Source organism: Rhinolophus hipposideros (genome assembly GCF_964194185.1).
Source record: "Rhinolophus hipposideros genome assembly, chromosome: 5".
Taxonomy (NCBI): Eukaryota; Metazoa; Chordata; class Mammalia; order Chiroptera; family Rhinolophidae; genus Rhinolophus; species Rhinolophus hipposideros.
In genome coordinates this window covers 24,261,579-24,283,181 of record NC_138051.1, presented here as the reverse complement: position 1 = coordinate 24,283,181, position 21,603 = coordinate 24,261,579, and positions in this window count along the sequence as shown.

Below are 21,603 nucleotides of genomic sequence, written 5' to 3'. Positions count from 1 at the left end.
TATAGAAAAGTGACTTTGACATCACCATTGTAAACAAGCTAGTACATCGCTTCAAGTGGCATGCCTCGTACCCGTCAATGACAGAATGTGTGGGAAATTTATTTCATAGCTCAGAGAATGTCTATGTCACCTTGACTTTTATGTCTTCAGATTCTTTATTCTGCTTTTCAGATTGGTTTGCTTATTCCTGTAAGCTTATTGCAGCTCAGTAAATGAATTTAGTTTGTCGGTTAGGCTCAAGAGATCTATTCTTATAACCTCTCGTCCTAATTCCTTAGGGGTTGACTACACTTATTCATTGCTAAGGTATTATCAGGGGATTTTCACCTTTTCCAAGGGATATCAAGAGGTGCATTTCATGAAATGTTGATAATACTAACGGTAATAACTGATATTTTATTACTTCAGAGCTTGCATGGAGATTATACTGTATTTCTCATTGTTATTCTGAGTATAGTCTTTGATTAAAATATTTCCTATTTCATAATGTTTTAGATATATATATTGGGTTAATGTTCTGTTTTACAGTTTTATCCATATAATCAACCTTCAATGATTTATGATAATCTGACATGAGTTATGATAATCTGACATGTATTCTTCCTTTTTTCATCTAGTGACTTTCCCTTTGTTAGTTTTCTGTAACTTGGTGCCTTCAAAAGGTAAGCAAGATAAGGACTGAAACTGCTGCTTATCTACTACGTTTCCCTGAATATGAGACCAGCTCTTATATTAATTTTTGCTCCAAAAGACGCATTAGGGCTTATGTTCAGGGATGTCATCCTGAAAAATCATGCTTGAAATTATTTTCTGATTAGGTCTTATTTTCAGGGAAACATGGTAATGTAATTCATTAAAAACTCTGATAAGTTTTGCTGAGTGTGGAAGTAATTATCTATGGAAAATAAGGTTGAAAAGTTATCAAATATACTTCTATTTATTACTCAAGTGCTTTTTGACTCTTACTTTCATTGATAATTTATTTTCATCATTGTAAATTAATTTAAATAAATTTGAAATTTAAAAATTTTTTTCCTTTTTATTACTATTTTTTTTTTACATGGATACTCTTCACTTTATTTTACGTTTTCTTAGCCATTGCAGAATATATTGAATTGAAAATTCCCAGTTGTACAAAATCCCTGTGTGAGAAACGCAATGTGTCAATCTGGCTACTGGGGGCTGGCCAGTTTGAAGCGAGCAGGCCAGAAGGGGCTGGGAAATTCAAATGATGATTAGCATATCAAGTAGTCAAAAAACCCTCGTTCCCAAAGCAGCTCCTCGGATGCTTTTCTCGAACAGGGTTTTATTACTATTTTAATAGCTCCTATAAATTGAGTACTTAGCACTTCTAAATCTTCCAACCTGAAATATTTAGTAGTTTTCAAGATTAAAGAAAACATCAAATTTTAAATATAATTTATAAATTATAATTATTCTATTGCAATCGGTGTTTGGATACATAAAAATCAGAAAATAGGTAAAATCTAATTTTACCAGGACACTTCCTAGATTGTAATAATTCTTCCTCCAAAAATAAATTTTTAAAAATTATATTTATTATATAACTTTAGAAACATTTTATAATATACACTGCAAGAAAAACACATCAAAAGAATGAGAAGACAAACCAGAGAGTAGGAGAAACTATTTGAGAAGAGCACATCTAATAAAGGACTGTTATCTAAAATACACAGAGATTTCAATTTTCTCAAATTTATCAAGGCTTGTTTTGTGTCCTAACATATGATCTATCTTAGAAAATGTTCCATGTGCACTTGAGAAGAATGTGTATTTTGCAGCATTGGGGTGAAATGCTCTGAAAATATCAACTAAATCCAACTGCTCCAAAGTATCATTTAAGGCTGTTGTTTCCATATTGATTTTCTGTCTGGAGGACCTGTCCCTTGTTGTCAGAGGTGTGTTGAAGTCCCCTACTATGATAGTGTTGCTGTTGATCTCTGTCTTTATGTCCATCAGTACCTGTTTTATATATTTAGGTGCTCCTATGTTAGGTGCATAGATGTTTACTAGGGTTATGTCCTCTTGTCGGATTGATCCCTTTATTACTATATAGTGTCCATCTTTTTCTTTTAATATGTTCTTCATTTTAAAGTCTATTTTGTCAGATATAAGTATTGCAACTCCAGCTTTTTTTTTTTGCTTCCATTTGCATGAAGTATGTTACTCCAACCCTTCACTTTCAGCCTGTGTGTGTCTTTTGATCTGAAATGAGTCTCTAGTATACAGCATATACAAGGGTCTTGCTTCCTTATCCACTCAGCCACCCTATGTCTCTTGATTGGAGCGTTTAATCCATTTACGTTTAAAGTGATTATTGATAGGTACATAGTTATTGCCACTTTTAAATTTGTAGTAAATTGTTTTCATCTTTCTTCTATTTACAGAAGTCCTTTTAGTATTTCTTGCAATGCTGGCTTGGTTGTAATAAATTCTTTCAGTTTGTTCTTTTCTGGGAAGCTCTTTATCTCTCCATCAACTTTAAATGATAGCCTTGCTGGATAAAGCAATTAAGAAGCTGTGGTACATTTATACAATGGAGTATTACGCAGCCATAAAGAAGAAAGAAATCTTATCATTTGCAGCAACATGGATGGATCTAGAGAACATTATGTTAAGTGAAATAAGTCAGAAAGAGAAAGACAAGTACCATATGATCTCACTTATATATGGAATCTAAAGAAAAGACTATGTGAATGAACTAATCAGAAACAGTTTTGGGGACACAAAGAAAAAACCGAGAGTTGTTAGATGGGTGTGGGGAGGGGGGGGTTGGGGATAAGGGGAAAGGTGAGGGGATTTGGAAGCAGCTGGTAACCACAAGATGGCCTCAGGGTTTTTTTGAAAATTAATTTGGGGAAGGTATTCAATAATGTTGTAAAGATTTTGTTGGGTATCCAATGGACATGCGTCCTATTTGGGAGACCACCTCAGGGATACTGTGGATACCTGATCATGGCATTGTACACCAGAAGCTAAACATTAATGAATGTCAACTATAATTTTATATATATAATGTGATGGTTCAGTGTGAGGTCGGAGGGATAGTAGATGGGGGGAGGGGGGTTCACAGTGTGAGGGATATAAATGATGAACGTCTAAGTATTGCCTTGTCTTGTACACCTGAAACTAATAAAATAAAAAATAAAAAATAAAAAATAAAATAAAAATAAAATAAAATACACAGAGAAATCTAAAAACTCAACAATAAAAAAATGAAAAATGCAATTTTTTTAAATGGGCAAAAGACCAACAGTTATCTTACAAAAGAGGATATAAAGATGGCAAGTAAGCATATGAAAATATATTCAACTTCACCTGTCATTAGAAATTGCAAATTAAAACTATGACATAACACTACATACTTGTATGTATAAATGAAATGAATGACAACAATGATACAAGGGATGTGAGGAATTAAGATTATTTTATTATGATAATAAGGTACTCACACTACCCATAAAGTCCTACAGTGTTATTTGAAAGTAGATTTAAATTACTTGTAGATGTGTATTGCAAACTCTAGGGTGACCACTAAAAATCGGGTTGGGGGGAGTACAACTGATATGTGAAGAAAAAAGAGAAAAATAGAATCATATAAGATGCTCAGTTAAAACCACAAAAGGCGGGGGGGAAAGTGGAAGACAAAAATTGGAATAAAGAAGAAGACAAAAAACAGTAATAAATACGGTAGATATTAATCACTTTAAATGTTAATGGTTTAAATCATCAATTAAAAGATAAAGATTGAAATACAAAGGATTATCCAAGAATACTATGAAGGACTATATGCCACCAAATTTAATAACTTAGAAGAAATGGACAAGTTCTTAGAAACATATAGCCTTCCAAGGCTGAATCATGAAGAACTGGAAAATCTAAACAGGCCGATCACCAGTAACGAAATTGAATCAGTCATCAAAAACCTTCCCAAAATCAAAAGTCCTGGACCAGATGGCTTCACAAGTGAATTCTACCAAACCTTCAAAGAGGATCTAATACCAATCCTGCTCAAACTCTTCCAAAAAATTGAAGAAGAGTCAGTACTCCCTAACTCATTTTATGAGGCCAACATTACCCTGATACCAAAACCTGGTAAGGACAACACAAAAAAAGAAAACTACAGACCTATATCTCTGAAGAATACAGATGCTAAAATTCTAAACAAAATTCTAGCAAATCGAATACAACAATGCATTAAAAAGATTATTCATCACGACCAAGTGGGGTTCATCCCCTGGGCACAAGGATGGTTCAACATTCGCAAATCCATCAATGTGATACATCACATAAACAAAATAAAGGACAAAAATCATATGATTCTATCAATTAATGCAGAAAAAGCATTTGGCAAGATACAACATCCATTTATGATTAAAACACTTAATAAAATTGGTATAGAAGGAAAATACCTCAACATAATAAAGGCCATAGACAACAAGCCCTCAGCTAATCTCATAATTAATGGTGAAAAGCTGAAGCCCTTTGCTCTACGTTCAGGAACACGACAAGGTTGTCCCCTATCACCTCTGCTTTTCAACATAGTGTTGGAAGTCCTCGCCAGAGCAATCAGGCAAGAGAAAGAAATAAAAGGCATCCAAATTGGGAATGAAGAAGTTAAATTGTCACTCTTTGCAGATGACATGATGCTATATATAGAAAACCCTAAAGACTCCACCAAAAAGCTATTAGAAACAATCAATGAATACAGTAAAGTTGCTGGCTACAAAATCAACATACAAAAGTCCATTGCTTTCCTATATACCAACAATGAAATCTCAGAAAAAGAGATAGAAAAAACAATTCCTTTTGCAATTGCAGCAAAAAGAATAAGATACCTAGGAATAAACTTAACCAAGGATGTGAAGGATTTATTTGCTGAAAACTATAAGACATTTTTGAAAGAAATTGAAGAAGACACAAAGAAATGGAAAGACATTCCGTGCTCATGGATTGGAAGAATCAACATAGTTAAAATGGCCATATTACCCAAAGCCATATACAGATTTAGTGCAATCCCCATTAAAATCCCAACGGCATTTTTTAAAGAAATAGAACAAAAAATCATCAGATTTGTTTAGAACCACAAAAGACCCCGAACAGCCAAAGCAATATTAAAAAAAAAGAACAATACTGGAGGTATCACACTCCCTGATTTTTCCTTGTACTACAGGGCTACAATAATCAAAACAGCTTGGTATTGGCGGAAAAACAGACACATAGACCAATGGAATAGAATTGAGAACCCAGAAATAAAACCACATAAATATGGACAGATAATTTTTGACAAAGAAGCTAAAAACAAACAATGGAGGAAAGACAGCCTCTTTAATAAATGGTGCTGGCAGAATTGGATAGCTACGTGCAAAAGAATGAAACTGGACTGCTGTCTATCACCATGTACCAAAATTAATTCAAAATGGATCAAAGACTTAAGCATAAGACCTGACACAATAAACTGCATTGAAGAAAACATAGGTACTAAACTTATGGACCTTGGGTTCAAAGAGCATTTTATGAATTTGACTCCAAAAACAATGGAAGTAAAAACTAAAATAAACAAATGGGATTACATGAAACTGAAAAGCTTCTGCACAGCAAAAGAAACTATTGACAAAATAATGAGGCAACCAACTGAATGGGAGAAGATTTTCGCAAACAGTTCCTCTGATAAGGGGCTAATATCCAAAATATACAAGGAACTCATGAAACTCAACAACAAAAAAACAAACAACCCAATTGAAAAATGGACAGAGGACTGAAGAGACATTTCTCCAAAGAGGATATACAAATGGCAAATAGACATATGAAAAAATGCTCATCATCGCTAATCATCAGAGAAATGCAAATGAAAACCACAATGAGATATCACCTCACCCCAGTCAGAATGGCTTTCATCAACAAAACAAATAGTAACAAGTGTTGGAGAGGCTGTGGAGAAAAAGGAACTCTCATACACTGTTGGTGGGAATGCAGACTGGTGCAGCCATTATGGAAGGCAGTGTGGAGGTTTTCAAAAAATTAAGAATAGAATTACCATATGACCCAGCAATCCTTCTCTTGGGTATCTACCCCAAAAATATAAAAGCATTTATCTATAGAGACACGTGTATGCCAATGTTCATTGCAGCTTTGTTTATGGTGGCCAAGACATGGAAACAACAAAAATGTCCTTCGATAGATGAATGGATAAAGAAGTTGTGGTACATATACACAATGGAATACTATTCGGCGTTAAGGAAAGATGATATAGGAACATTTGTGACAACATGGATGGATCTTGAGAGTATAATGCTAAGTGAAATAAGTCAGACAGAAAAAGCAGAGAACCCTATGATTTCACTGATATGTGGTATATAAACCAAAAAGAACAAGACAAACAAATGAGAAACAAAAACTCATAGATACAGACAATAATTTAGTGGTTACCAGAGGGTAAGGGGGTGGGGGGGGATGATGAGGGTAAAGGGGATCAAATATATGGTGATGGAAGGAGAACTGACTCTGGGTGGTGAACACACAATGGGATTTATAGACGATGTAATACAGTATTGTACACCTGAAATCTATGTAAATTTACTAACAATTGTCACCCCAATGAATTTAATTAAAAAAAAAAGATAAAGATTGACAGAGTAGATCAAAAACAAGACCCAACTTCATGTTATCTTTAAGAAATCCACTTTAAACATAAGGACACATATAGATTGAAAGTGAATAGCTTAAAAAAGATATACCGTATAACACTAATCAAAAATAAATAAATAAATAAATAAATAAATAAATAAATAAATAAATAAATAAGGAACAGCTGCATTCATTTCAGACTGAGCACATTTCAGACCAAAGGAAGTTATCAAGAATAAAGAGTGACATTACATAATGATAAATGAGTCAATTCTCTCAGAAGGCATATGATACCTAACATGTATACAACTAACAACAGAGCATCAAAATATTGACACAAAAACTGATAGAGCTGCAAGGAGACACAGATGTATCCACTATTATAGTGGAAGATGCAATACCATTTTATCAGGGGAAAGAAAGAAATGGACAGATACAACAGGCGTAAAAATCAATAAGCACATATTTGAACCCAAGGATACCATCTACTGACTAGATATAGTGGACATCCATAAACTACTTTATCCAACAACAGCAGAATACACAAACTCACATGGAACACTCACCAAGATAGACCACATCCTGGGCCATAAAACAAATACAAAATTTCAACAAACTCAAAAGAACAGAAATAATATAATGTCTGCTTTCAGACTGCAATAGAATTAAACTAAAAATTGAAAACAGAAAAATAACTTGGAAAATCCTAAAATACTTGGAGATAACACACTTTAAATAGTACATGAGTCAAAGAAGAAATCGCAAGAAAAATTTTTTAAAAATATTTTGAACTAAGTGAAAACAAACACAAAATTTGTGGGATGCAGTGAAAGCAGTGTTTAGAGAGAAATTTATAATATTGAATACAGATATTACAAAACAAAAAAGATCTAAAATTAATAATCAAATCTTCTATCTTAGAAAACTAGAAAAAGAAAATAAATCCAAAGTAAGCAGTAGAAAGTTAAGAAAAAAATAGTAAAAAAAATAGAGCAGAAGTATTAAAATTGAAAACAGGAAATCAATAGAGAAAATAAACAAAACAAAAGCTGGTCCCTTGAAAAGATCAATAAAATTTATAAGCCTCTAACCAAGTTAACTAAGAAAAAAAGAAAGAGGGCACAAATTACTAATATTAATAATGAAAGAGGGGACATCACTGAAGATCCCACAAATATTAAAAAGATAAAAGAATGCTATGAACAACTCTATGCCCATATATTTTATAACATATGAAATGTACCACTTCCTTGAAAGACATGATGTGCTAATTTTGACAGGTGAAGAAATGGATAATGTGAATAGACCTGTATCTATTAAAGAAATTAATAATCTTCCAAAACAGAAAGCACCAGGTACAAAATGGCTCACTGGTGAATTTTACCAAGATTTTAAGGAAGAAATTATACCAATTCTGTACAATTATATAAAATTCAGAATATAGAGGCAGAAGAAATATTAATCAACTCATTCTATGAGACCAGCATTACTGTAATACCAAAACTCAAACAAAGACGGAAACTATACACTAAAAAACAAAACTATACACTAATATTTCTCATAAACATATATGTAAATGTCCTCAACAAACTGTTAGAAAAATTGAATTCAATAATATATAAAAAGGATAATATATCATTATCAAGTAAGATTTATCCCAGGTATTCAAGGCTGGTTCACATTTTAAAAAATCAATTAATATAATCCATTGTATCAAACAGGCTATCAAAGAAAAACCACATGATAATATCTATTCATGCAGAAAAAATATTTAATGAAATACAAAAACTGTTTACAATAAAAACTCTCAGTAAACTAGAACTAGAGAGGGACTTCCGCAACTTGATAAGGAACATCTATTATACAATAAAAATAGGCTAGGTGAAGCCGGGTGGCTCAGTTGGTTAGAGCATGAGTTCTGACCAACAGGGTTGCCAGTTCTATTCCTACATGGGCCAGTGAGCTGCACCCTCCACTAGATTGAAGACAATGAGCTGCCGCTGAGCTGCCAGAGGGGGGGCCAGTTGGCTCAGTTGGTTAGAGCGTGAGCTCTCAACAAGGTTGCCAGTTCAATTCCTTCCATGAGATGGTGGGCTGCACCCGCTGCAACTAAGATTGAAAATGGTGACTGGACTTAGAGTTCAGCTGTGCCCTCCACAACTAGATTGAAGGACAACTATTTGGAGCTGCTGGGCCCTGGAGAAACACATTGTTCCCAATATTCCCCAATGAAATTTTTTTTTAAACCAAAAAAAAAGACAAACAAACAAACAAAAAACCCTAGGCTAACGTCAGGCTGAATGGTGACAAACACTAAGAATTTCCAGGAAGATCAAAAATGAGGCAAGGATATAAACATTGTACTAGAAATTATAGCTAATGAAGTTAAACAAGACAAGAAGATAAAAGGCATACAATTAATTATTAGCAATAAAAAAATACAATGTATCTTTGTTAATAGATGACATGATCCTCTGTGTAGAAAATCCAAAAGAAAATAAACAAACAAGCAAAAAACCTCCAGGAACTATTAGCTCTATACCAAAGTTTCAGGAATTCCTTTTATATATACCAGCAATGAACAAGTGGAATTTGAAAATAAAAACACAGCCATCTTAAAGTGAAATACTTAGGCATAAATCTAGCAAAATATGAACAAGGTCTATATAAGAGAACTACAACATCCTAATTAAAGAAATCAAAGAAGAATTAAGTAAGTGGCGTGACAGTTCATATTCATTCAATAAGACTCAATATTAAGATGTCTGTTCTTCTAATTTGATCAATTGATCCAATGCAATCCCAATCAAAATCCCAGAAAGTTATCTTATGCATTTTGACAAAGGGACTCTAAAGATTATATGGAGATACAAATGAGTCGCAAAAGCCAACACAATACTGGAGAATAACAAAGTATGAGCCAAGAATGATATATCCAGCAAAGATATCCTTTAGATAAGGAGGAATAAAGACATTTGCAGAAATACAGAAGCTGAGGGAATCTTCTAGCACATGACCTGCACTACAAGAAATACTGAAGGAGGCTATTCGACCTGAAACAATAAAGCAAAAGAATACAAAACCATGAGTAGTATTATGAACAGACAGAAGCATGAAATGGCAACCCTTATACCAAATGGGGCTCTATACACTTAAACATAACATACAGGGTAAAAATGGGGGAAAAAAAAACTTTAAAAAGGCCGAAAAAGACAACTTGCTACTGCACCACAGAATTCAATTCACAGCATAAATAGGAATAATTTGTGACAACAAAAACATAAAAAGGGAGAGAGTAAAGGTCTCAACTGGCACAAGGGAATGGAGAAAGGAAGTATGCTGAAGAAAATGGAATACTCTAAATATCAAACCTTCTTTTACATAAACTTAATGGTAACCACTCAAAAAAAAAAAAAAATCCAGAACTGAAATATATAACATATAAAGAAATAGAGGGGAAAATCATAGAATACCACCACACTGAAATGATAGACAGCAACAAAAAGGCAAAGAAACAAGGGAGACGCCATCCTACCAGAAAACCAATGATAAAATGATAGGAAATTCTCATATATCAATTATCACCCTAAATGTAAATGGACTGAACTCACTAATAAAAAGATGCAGAGTAGCAGATTGGATCAAAAAACTAAACCCAACCATATGCTGCCTCCAAGAGACACATCTCAGCTACAAAGACAAATACAGATTCAGAGTAAAAGGGTGGAAACCGACACTCCAAGCAAAGGGTATTCAGAGAAAAATAGGTGTAGCTATACTGATATCAGATGAAATGGACTTCAGGATAAAAAAGGTAGCAAGAACAAAGATGGATATTTCACAAAGATAAAGGAGACTGTACAACAAGAAGACATAACAGTCATCAATATTTATGCCACCAATCAGGGAGCACCGAAATGCACAAAGCAACTACTAATAGAACTTACAGGAGAAATTAACCAAAACATCATTGACAGCTATAGATAGATATCCCAAACTGAAAACAAATAATGAAATAGCATCCATAAATGACACATTAGATGAAATGAACATCACTGACATTTATAGAGCACTTTATCCTAGAACATCAGACTATACATTCTTTTCTAGTGTACATGGAACATTCTCAAGGATAGAACATACGTTGGGGCATTAAACTAGCCTCAGCAAATTTAAGAAGATTCAAATCATGCCAGGCATATTCTGTGATCACAATGATTTGAAATTGGATATCAATGTGCATAACGATAGCAGGAAAAACCACAAATACATGGGGATTAAACCACATACTTTTAAAGAACGACTGGATCAAAGAAGAAATAAGAGGAGAATCAAAAATACACAGAACAAACGACAATGAAAATGCATCCTACCAAAATTTTGGGGATGCAGCAAAAGCAATTTTACAAGGGAAATTTATAACATTACAGGACTATCTCAGAAAACAAGAAAAATCCCAAATAAACAATTTCACGTTACACCTTAAAGAACTAGAAAAAGAAGAACAAATGAAACCCCAAGTCAGCAGAAGGAAGGAAATAATAAAAATCAGAGTACAACTAAATGAAATGGAGAACAAAAAGACAATAGAAAAGTTAATGCAACAAAGAGCTCGTTCTTTGAAAAGATTAATAAAATTGACAAACCCTTGGCTAGACTCACCAAACTAAAAGGAGAAAAGACACAAACAAAATTCAGAAATGAAAGAGGGAAAGTTACTACGGATGCCACAGAAATACAAAGAATCATCCAAGAATACTATGAAGGATTATATGCCACCAAATTCAATAATCTAGAAGAAGTGAACATGTTCTTAGAACCATATAGCCTTCCTAGGCTGAATCACAAAGAATTGGAAAATCTAAATAGACCGATCACCAGTAACAAAATTGAATCACTCATCCAAATCATTCCCAAAAGCAACAGTCTGGGACCAGATGCCTTCACTAGTGAATTCTACCAAACCTTCAAAGAGGAACTAATACCTGTCCTACTCAAACTCTTCCAAAACACTGAAGAAGACATAATACTCCCTAACACATTTTATGAGGCCAATATTACCCTCATACCAAAACCTGGTAAAGATAACAAAAAAAAAGAAAATTATACACCTATATCTATGATGAATACAGATGCAAAAATCCTAAATGAAATTCTAGTAAATAAAATGCAACAATGCATTAAAAAGATTATACATCATGACCAAGTGGGGTTCATCTCAGGGGCACAAAAATGGTTCAACATCCGCAAATCAATCAATGTGATACACCACATAAACAAAAGAAAAGAAAAAAATCATATGATTATATCAATAGATGCAGAAAAAGCATTTGACAAGACACAACATCCATTTATGATTAAAACACTTAATAAAATGGGTATAGAAGTAAAATACCTTAACATAGTAAAGGCCATCTATGACAAACCCCCAGCTAATATCATAATTAACAGTGAAAAACTGAAGCCCTTTACTCTACATTCAGGAACACACAGGGTTGTCCCTTATCACCTGTGCTTTTCAACATAGTGTTAGAAGTCCTAGCCAGAGCAATCAGGCAAGAGAAAGAAATGAAAGGCATCCAAATTGGGAATGAAGAAGTTAAATTGTCACTTTTTGCAGATGACATGATGCTATATATAAAAAACCCCAAACACTCCACCAGTTATTAGAAACAATCAACGAATACAGTAAAGTTACTGGCTATAAAATCAATGTACAAGTGTTCATTGCATTCCTGTATACTAACAATGAAATCACAGAAAAAGAAATTTTTAAAAATTCCCTTTGCAGTTGCAACAAAAAGAATAAAATACCTAGGAATAAACTTAAACAAAGATGTGAAAGACCTATACACTGAAAACTACAAGACATTTTAAAAGAACCTGAAGAAGACACAAAGAAATGGAAAGATATTCTGTGTTCATGGATTGGAAGAATCAACATAGTTAAAATGGCCATATTACCCAAAGCAATATACAGATTTAATGCAATCCCCATCAAAATCCCAATGGCATTTTTTTAAAGAAATAGAATAAGAAACCTTCAGATTTGTTTGGAACCATAAAAGACCCCGAATAGCCAAAGCAATCCTAAGAAAAAAGAACAATGCTGGAGGTATCACACTCCCTGACTTTAGCTTGTAGTACTTTTAGCTTGTAGTACAGGGCTACAATAATCAAAACAGCATGGTATCAGCAGAAAAACAGACACACAGACCAATGGAATAGAATTGAGAACCCAGAAATAAACCCACATTAATACAGACAGATAATTTTCAACAAAGAAGTCAAAAACATACAATGGAGAAAAGACAGCCTCTTCAATAAATGGAGCTGGGAGAATTGGAAAGCCACTTGCAAAAGAATGAGACTAGACTGCTATCTATCACCATGTACCAAAATTAATTCAAAATGGATCAAAAAGCTAAACATCAGTCCTGAAACAATAAACTGCATAGAAGAAAACATAGGTACTAAACTTATGGACGTTGGGTTTAAAGAGCATTTTATGAATTTGACCTAAAAGGCAGGGAAGTAAAAGCTAAAATAAATGAATGGGATTATATCCAACTAAAAAGCTTCTGCACAGCAAAAGAAACCATCAACAAAATAAAGAGGCAACCAACCGAATGGGAGATTTTTGCAAACAACGCCTCCAGTAAGGGGCTAATATCCAAAATATATAAGGAACTCAGAAAACTCAACAAAAACAAGAAAAAACTAATCCAATTAAAAAAGGTCAGAGGACCGGAATACACATTTCTCCAATGAAGGCATACAAATGGCCAATAGACATATGAAAAAATGTTCAGCATCACTAATCATCAGAGAAATGCAAATGAAAACCACAATGAGATACCACCTCACACTAGATAGAATGTCTATCATCATCAAGACAAATAAAAACACATGTTGGAGAGGCTGTGGATAAAAAGGAACCCTCATACACTGTTGGTGGGAATGCAGACTGGTGTAGCTGCTATGCAAGGCAGTGTGAAGTTTCCTCAAAAAATTAAGAATAGAATTACTATATGACCCAGCAATCCCTCTCCTGGGTATCTAACCAAACAACCTGCAAACATTTATCCATAAAGATATATGTACTCCAATGCTCATTGCAGCTTTATTTACTGTGGCTAAGCCATGGAAACAACCTAAGTGTCTTTCGATAGATGAATGGATAAAGAAGTTGTGGTATATACACACAATGGAATACTACTCAGCCATAAGACAAGATGAAATAGTGCCATTTACGACAACATGGATGGATCTTGAGATTATTATGCTAAGCGTAATAAGCCAGACAGAAAAAGTCGATATCCATGTGATTTCACCCATATGTGGGATATAAAACTGAAAACAACAAAGGTACAGGACAAACAAATGAAGAAACAAACACTCATAGACACAGAAAATAGTTTAGTGGTCACCAGAGGGTAAGAGGGGAGGAGGATGATAGGACAGGGTAGAAGGTATCAAATATATGGTGATGGAAGGAGAACTGACTCTGGGTGGTGAACACACAATATGATATATAGATGATGCATTACAGAATTGTACACCTGAAACCTACCCTGTTTCCCCGAAAATAAGACCTAGCCAAACCATCAGCTCTAATGCATCATTTGGAGCAAAAATTAGTATAAGAGCTGGTCTTATATTATGTAAGACCTGGGTCTTATTTTAATTTTTGCTCCATTAAAGCTGATGGTCCGGCTAGGTCTTATTTTCGGGGAAGCATGGCATGTACATTTACTAACAATTGTCACCACAATAAACTTTAGTTAAAAAATAAAAAAAATAATAAAAAAAGATAACTGGCTGTCAGTGGTTGGGGGGATGAATAGGTGAAAAACAGAAAAATTTTAGGGTAAACTATTTTATATCAAACTACCATGGTAGAGACATGTCATTATGCATTTCTCAAATTCCATCAAATAGGCAACACCAAAAGTGAAACCTCACTGTAAAGTATGAACTTCGGGTGATAATGATGTGTCAGTGTAGGTTCATCAGTTGTAACAGACACAGCCCTCTGGTGCAGGATGTTGATAGTGGGGCAGGTGTGCACATGTGGAGACAGGGGTATGTGGGAACGCTACTTTCCGATCAATTCCGCTGTGAATCTAAACTGCTCTAAAAAATAAAGTTTAGTAACTAACAAAAACACACATACAATTATTCTTTAAGTCCTTTATCATTCCAGTGCAGATACTATCATAAGAGACAAAGAAAATATAACTATTGGGAAACAATACAGATATACTAACTCATCCAATATGAAAAAGCTCAACATTATTTCATGTTTATCTATTTATCAGATTAAATGTCACCATCCCCACAAAGACTCTTGAACTCAGTTATAGGTTGAATTGTATCTCCTCCCTCTACTCTAAAAAAGATACTGAAATCCTAGCCCTCAGTACCTCAGTCTATGACCTTATCTCAAAATAGGGTCATTGAAGATGTAATTATTTTAGATGACATTATACTGGAAAAATTAGGCCCCTAATAAAGTATAGATGGTGTCCTAATAAGATCACCATGTGGGGAGAGACACAGCTAGGGAAAATGCCAGGTGACAGCAAAGGCACAGGTTGGAGTGATGTATCTACCAGCTAAGGAACGTCAAAGATTTCCAGCAAACCACCAGAAGTTAGGAAGAGTCAAGAAAGGATTCAATTACAGTTTAGAAAGGAAGCATGGTCCTGATATCATACTCTTGGACTTCTAGCCTCCAAAACTTGTAAGGCAATAAATGTCTGTTGTTTTAAGGCACCGAGTTTGTAGTACTTTGTTGTCTTTGTTACGACAATTGAGGAGACTAATAGTAGTCCTCAAGCAATTAGGAGTTTCTTGGGTCATGTCTGCATAGGGTCTTGCGGATTTCCTCTATTATGACACTTAGTCCATTGCTGTTTTACTCTCTAATCCCTGACCAGATTATAGTAGAGAGCAGAAACCACATTCTACTCAACTTTGTAGATATTCTTTTATGTGTTTAATGAATGACTGAAAGAACAAAAGAAAAAACAAAATAAAATCTTCAATAAGCTTATTAAATAGAAACTAACATTTCTCCAAGGCTAATTTTGAGCAAACCATTCTTCTAGAACTTTACTTCGATTATCTCACTCAATCTTCAAAGAGAAATGAGTTTAATTTCTCTTTAAAAATAGAGGGGTTATTACTATTTTATTTTCATTATATATTAGGAAACATGAAGGCCAGCAAATTATAGACTTTGCAATGGTAGGGCCATTAGGACTTGAATCCAAACAGTGTAACTATAAAGCTTGAATGGGTACGTTACACAACTATAACACTCATTTACTTATTTATTTTATATTTCTGTTTACTCCACATTGAAATATATGTTCCATAAGAGCAGGAATTTTTGTTCCATTTGTTCACTACTGTATTCTCGATGTTCACCTGCACATAAGAGGTACTCATTAAATATTCAATGGAAGAATCAATGAATGGATGCATAAATGAGTAGTCTTGGAGTGACTTTCTAAAATGAATCAATAAAAAATAAAATATTTTAGAGCTAAATGTTTGACGAAGTATCAGTTTCTGAAGGCTTTGCCACATTACCTTAATGTTCAAGATCTAGTCTGGTCAAAAGACTTAGATTCAAGCTGTGCGGCAGTTCCTTACTCTCTGAGAGATCTTCAAAAAGTTCTTAAATTTCCTGATTCTAGTTTCTTCCTCTCTATAATTATAATGTATATTTCATGGGACTGTGACAATTAAATGAGATAATTAGATGTGATAGCACTTGTAAATTATAAAATACCATGTACATTATAACTCAATATTTTTAAGATATTTCCTTCTATAATAGCAATTTTGTGGTTGCTTCCCTTTCATGAAACATTCCCAATATGTTGGCACACTTTTTGGACAGAAAGATTTTGTTCTTGGATCCTCATGATGACACGCTGATGACCAATTAACAAAAATTTAACTTATTCAGAAATCCTATCTCTGAGTGAAGTCCCATAACTACATAGCAATTTATCAGACAGTAAATAGAAGTTACTCTTCAGGAATATATATATATATATATATATATATATATATATATACATACACACACACACACACACATATATATATATATATGAACTAAAAAGATAATTTAACTTCATTGCCAATTCGGATGCCTTTTATTTCTTTCTCTTGCCTGTGCAAGGACTTCCAACACTATGTTGAAAAGCAGAGGTGATAGGGGACAGCCCTGTCGTGTTCCTGAATGTAGAGCAAAGGGCTTCAGTTTTTCACCATTAATTATGAGATTAGCTGAGGGTTTGTCATATATGGCCTTTATTACGTTAAGGTATTTTCCTTCCATACCTATTTTATTAAGTGTTTTAATCATAAATGGACGTTGCATCTTGTCAAATGTTTTTTCTGCATCAATTGATATAATCATATGATTTTTGTCCTTTATTTTGTTTATGTGATGTATCACATTGATGGATTTGCGGATGTTGAACCATTCTTGTGCCCCGGGGAAGAACCCCACTTGGTCGTGATGAATAATCTTTTTAATGCATTGTTGTATTTGATTTGCTAGAATTTTGTTTAGGATTTTTGCATCTTATTCATCAGAATTATTGGTCTGTAGTTTTATTTTTTTGTGTTGTCCTTACCAGGTTTTGGTATCACAGTAATGTTGGCCTCACAAAATGAGTTGAGGAGTACTGTCTCTTCTTCAATTTTTTGGAAGAGTTTCAGCAGGATCACTCTTTGCAGATGACATATATAGAAAACCCTAAAGACTCCACCAAAAAGCTATTAGAAACAATCAACGAATACAGTAAAGTTGCCGCTACAAAATCAACGTGCAAAAGTCCATTGCATTCCTATACACTAACAATGAAATATCAGAAAAAGAAATACAAAAAACAATTCCTTTTACAATTGCAGCAAAAAGAATAAAACACCTAGGAATAAACTTAACCAAGGATGTGAAGGACCTATATGCTGAAAATTATGACATTTTTGAAAGAAATTGAAGAAGACACAAAGAAATGAAAAGACATTCCATACTCATGGGTTGGAAGAATCAACATAGTTAAAATGGCGATATTACCCAAATCAATATACAGATTTAATGCAATTCGCATCAAAATCCCAATGGAATTTATTAAAGAAATAGAACAAAAAATCATCAGATTTGTTAGGAACCACAAAAGACCCCGAATAGCCAAAGCATTCTTAAGAAAAAAGAACAATGCTGGAGGTATCACACTCCCTGACTTTAGCTTGTAGTACAGGGCTACAATAGTCAAAACATCATGGTATTGGCAGAAAAACAGACACATAGACCAATGGAATAGAATTGAGAACCAAAATAAAACCACATAAATATGGACAGATAATTTTTGACAAAGAAGCAAAAAACATACAATGGAGAAAAGACAGCCTCTTCAATAAATGGTGCTGGCAGAATTGGATAGCTACGTGCAAAAGAATGAAACTGGACTGCTATCTATCACCATGTACCGAAATTAATTCAAAATGGATCAAAGACTTAAGCATAAGACCTGAAACAATAAACTGCATAGAAGAAAACATAGGTACTAAACGTATGGACCTTGGGTTCAAAGAGCATTTTATGAATTTGACTCCAAAGGCAAGGGAAGTAAAAGCTAAAATAAATGAATGGGACTATATCAAACTTAAAAGCTTCTACACAGCAAAAGAAACCATCGACAAAATAAAGAGGCAACCAACTGAATGGGAGAAGATTTTTGCAAACAGTGCCTCCGATAAAGGGCTAATATCGAAAGTATACAAGGAACTCATGCAACTCCACAACAAAAAAACAAACAACCCAATTGAAAAATGAGCAGAGGACCTGAAGAGACATTTTTCCAAAGAAGACATACAAATGGCAAACAGACATATGAAAAAATGCCCAACATCACTAATCATCAGAGAAATGCAAATAAAAACCACAATGAGGTATCACCTCACCCCAGTCAGAATGGCTATCAACAAGACAAATAGTAACAAGTGTTGGAGAGGCTGTAGAGAAAAAGGAACCCTGTTGGTGGGAATGCAGACTGGTGCAGCCATTATGGAAGGCAGTGTGGAGGTTCCTCAAAAAATTACAGATAGAATTACCATATGACCAGCAATCCCTCTCCTGGGAATCTACCCAAAAAATCTGAAAACATTTATACATAAAGACACGTGTGCTCCAATGTTCATTGCAGCTTGTTTACGGTGGCCAACACATGGAAACAACCAATATGTCCTTCGATAGATGAATGGGTAAAGACGTTGTGGTATAAATACACAATGGAATACTATTTGGCGGTAAGAAAAGATGAAATAGGACCATTTGTGACAACATGGATGGATCTTGAGAGTATAATGCCAAGTGAAATAAGTCAGACAGAAAAAGCAGAGAACCATATGATTTCACTGATATGTGGTATATAAACCAAAAACAACAAAAGAACAAGACAAACAAATGAAGAAACAAAAACTCATACACATAGACAATAATTTAATGGTTACCAGAGGGTAAAGGGGTAAGGGGTGGGAGATGAGGGTAAGGGGAATCAAATATATGGTGATGGAAGGAGAACTGACTCTGGGTGGTGAACACACAATGGGATTTATAGATGATGTAATACAGAATTGTGCACCTGAAATCTATGTAATTTTACTAACAATTGTCATCCCAATAAACTTAAAAAAAGAGAGATGAATAAATCAGAATTCAAAAATTTAATAAGAGAAAAAGCCTAGTAGTAACAGGATCAGAAAGAGATGATGGGCATAAATTGTTATTACATAAAGACACGATACTTTTTCAAAGAGTTAGAACATCCACCATCTTGTCCTTTAGTTTTACATTTTAGGTCTTTCAAATGTGTGAAATAAATTCTAAAAATTAATGTCATAAAGAGCACAGCTTGAACAAGACCAATGTTTAATTCTCTTTCTTCTGAAGAAAAGTAGATAATTCTTGGTTTTGGTATAGTGGCTCCATGGGTTATCAGAGATAGAACCTCCCGCTGTCTTTATGCTCTATCATTTTTAGCCCAGGAAGTTTCTTCTCAATACAGGATAATAGTCTTAGATGAGATTGAATTCCAGAAATCCTGTCTGAATTCTGAGCACTAACGGATTGGGGAGAATAAAAATAAAATAAGATATACGCCAACTGTGTGGTACTACTCTCAGTAAGCTTTCATTAGTGTATCACCCAATAATTTCTATTCATATTTTACTGTCTACCTTGAATTACAAAAGAAGCTGGAAAATTGTCCGTTGAGCACATTGCTTCTTAGAATAAGTCAGAATTCTATTACTAAGAAAGAGTAGAATTTTTATTCTAAAGGCAACAAGAAGGCTCTGTCTTGGGGGTCTAATTTTTATTTACTAGAAGGTTGAAATATTGCAAGATTTGAAAGAGTGACATGAGAAACTTCGATCAAGTAGCATTAAAGGAAAGAATATAGTTGTGAGTTATCACCCCAAGCAGCCAACTCAGGTACTATACTTCATTGGTTTAGACTTCTCTGCATTACTGTGATTTATTATTCTTCACCATTTTAGCATCTTTAATGCGATTGACAGGAAAACTCCATTAATTTTGATTTAATTAACCTTATCTGATAATTAATAAAAATGTTTTCCTCTCCACTTATAATTTAATTACAGAGTTAAATAATAAAGTTCACTCTAATTTTCATTATTTCATACCATTCAATTCAGTTTACTTATACATCTCTAATAGTACATATTTGAAACTAAGTTATAACTTTCAATATTTCTCAAATTTAAATCAATAATTTAAATGTTTTGTTTTCTTATTACATTATTCACTAATAATGTACATTATTACATTATTCACTAATTCAATATTTCTCAAATTTAAATCAATATTTTAAATGTTTTGTTTTCTTATTACATTATTCCCTAATAATGTACATTATTACATTATTCACTAATAATGTACATTATTACATTATTCACTAATTAGGAATCTTTGGTTCAGCAATATATTTATATAGTAATAACAATAATATTAATGACAATAGTAACAGCTATCATTTTTCACTTGCTTACTATGTACCAGACATTTTATCATTCCTCTTTACAAAAGCCTTAAGGGAGTACTGTCATTATCCTAATTATAGAAATGAGGAAACTGAAGTTTAGAGGGATTAAATAATCTGCCCAAGTCCACACATCTAGATAGAACTGGGGCCAAGTTATGAATATATGAAGGCCTCTACTTTTACACACCATAGGATCTGAAGTCCTGATGGCATTGAAGGCCTAACCCTACTCTAGAATCACTACCTCCTGGTTTCTTGCACCAAGGAAAAATAAATCACTATTGTCTAGACCATATTGTCATGATATCGTTATTTGTAGTATGCTAAAATATATACAAATATCTGTGGATCAAATATATTTTTAATAGTACACAGGGCAAAAAGTATAATTATAGAATAATATCAGGCAAAACAGTTTTTGTTGTAAATTTCATAAGAACTGAAGATATATTAGATCAGATGGCTAAATCACATTTCCAAGCCAAAAATGAGAATATGCTTGAACATATTTAAACAAAGTATGTTTGTAATTTTAAATGTGTTTATATTAAATATTTTGTAATGTATTAGGTGTTTCATGCTTACAGCATCCATATATTTTTAATTAGGTCTTAATGGTATTAATCAAGTAGTCATATTTTAATTAATTTCAATTTTCTTCAATTAATGTCAAATTTCATCAGTTTTCTTACATCTTTGCTACCTTTATTCTTGCGTTATTCTAATTTGTCAATCAGTGTCACAACATAAACATCTTTTGAGCCTTTTTTTAAAACAACTTCTGGTATGTTATGTTTTACTTCTGGTATGTTTATGGTATGGTGCTGGATGGGAAAATGTCTTAGATCACAATTATTTTTCA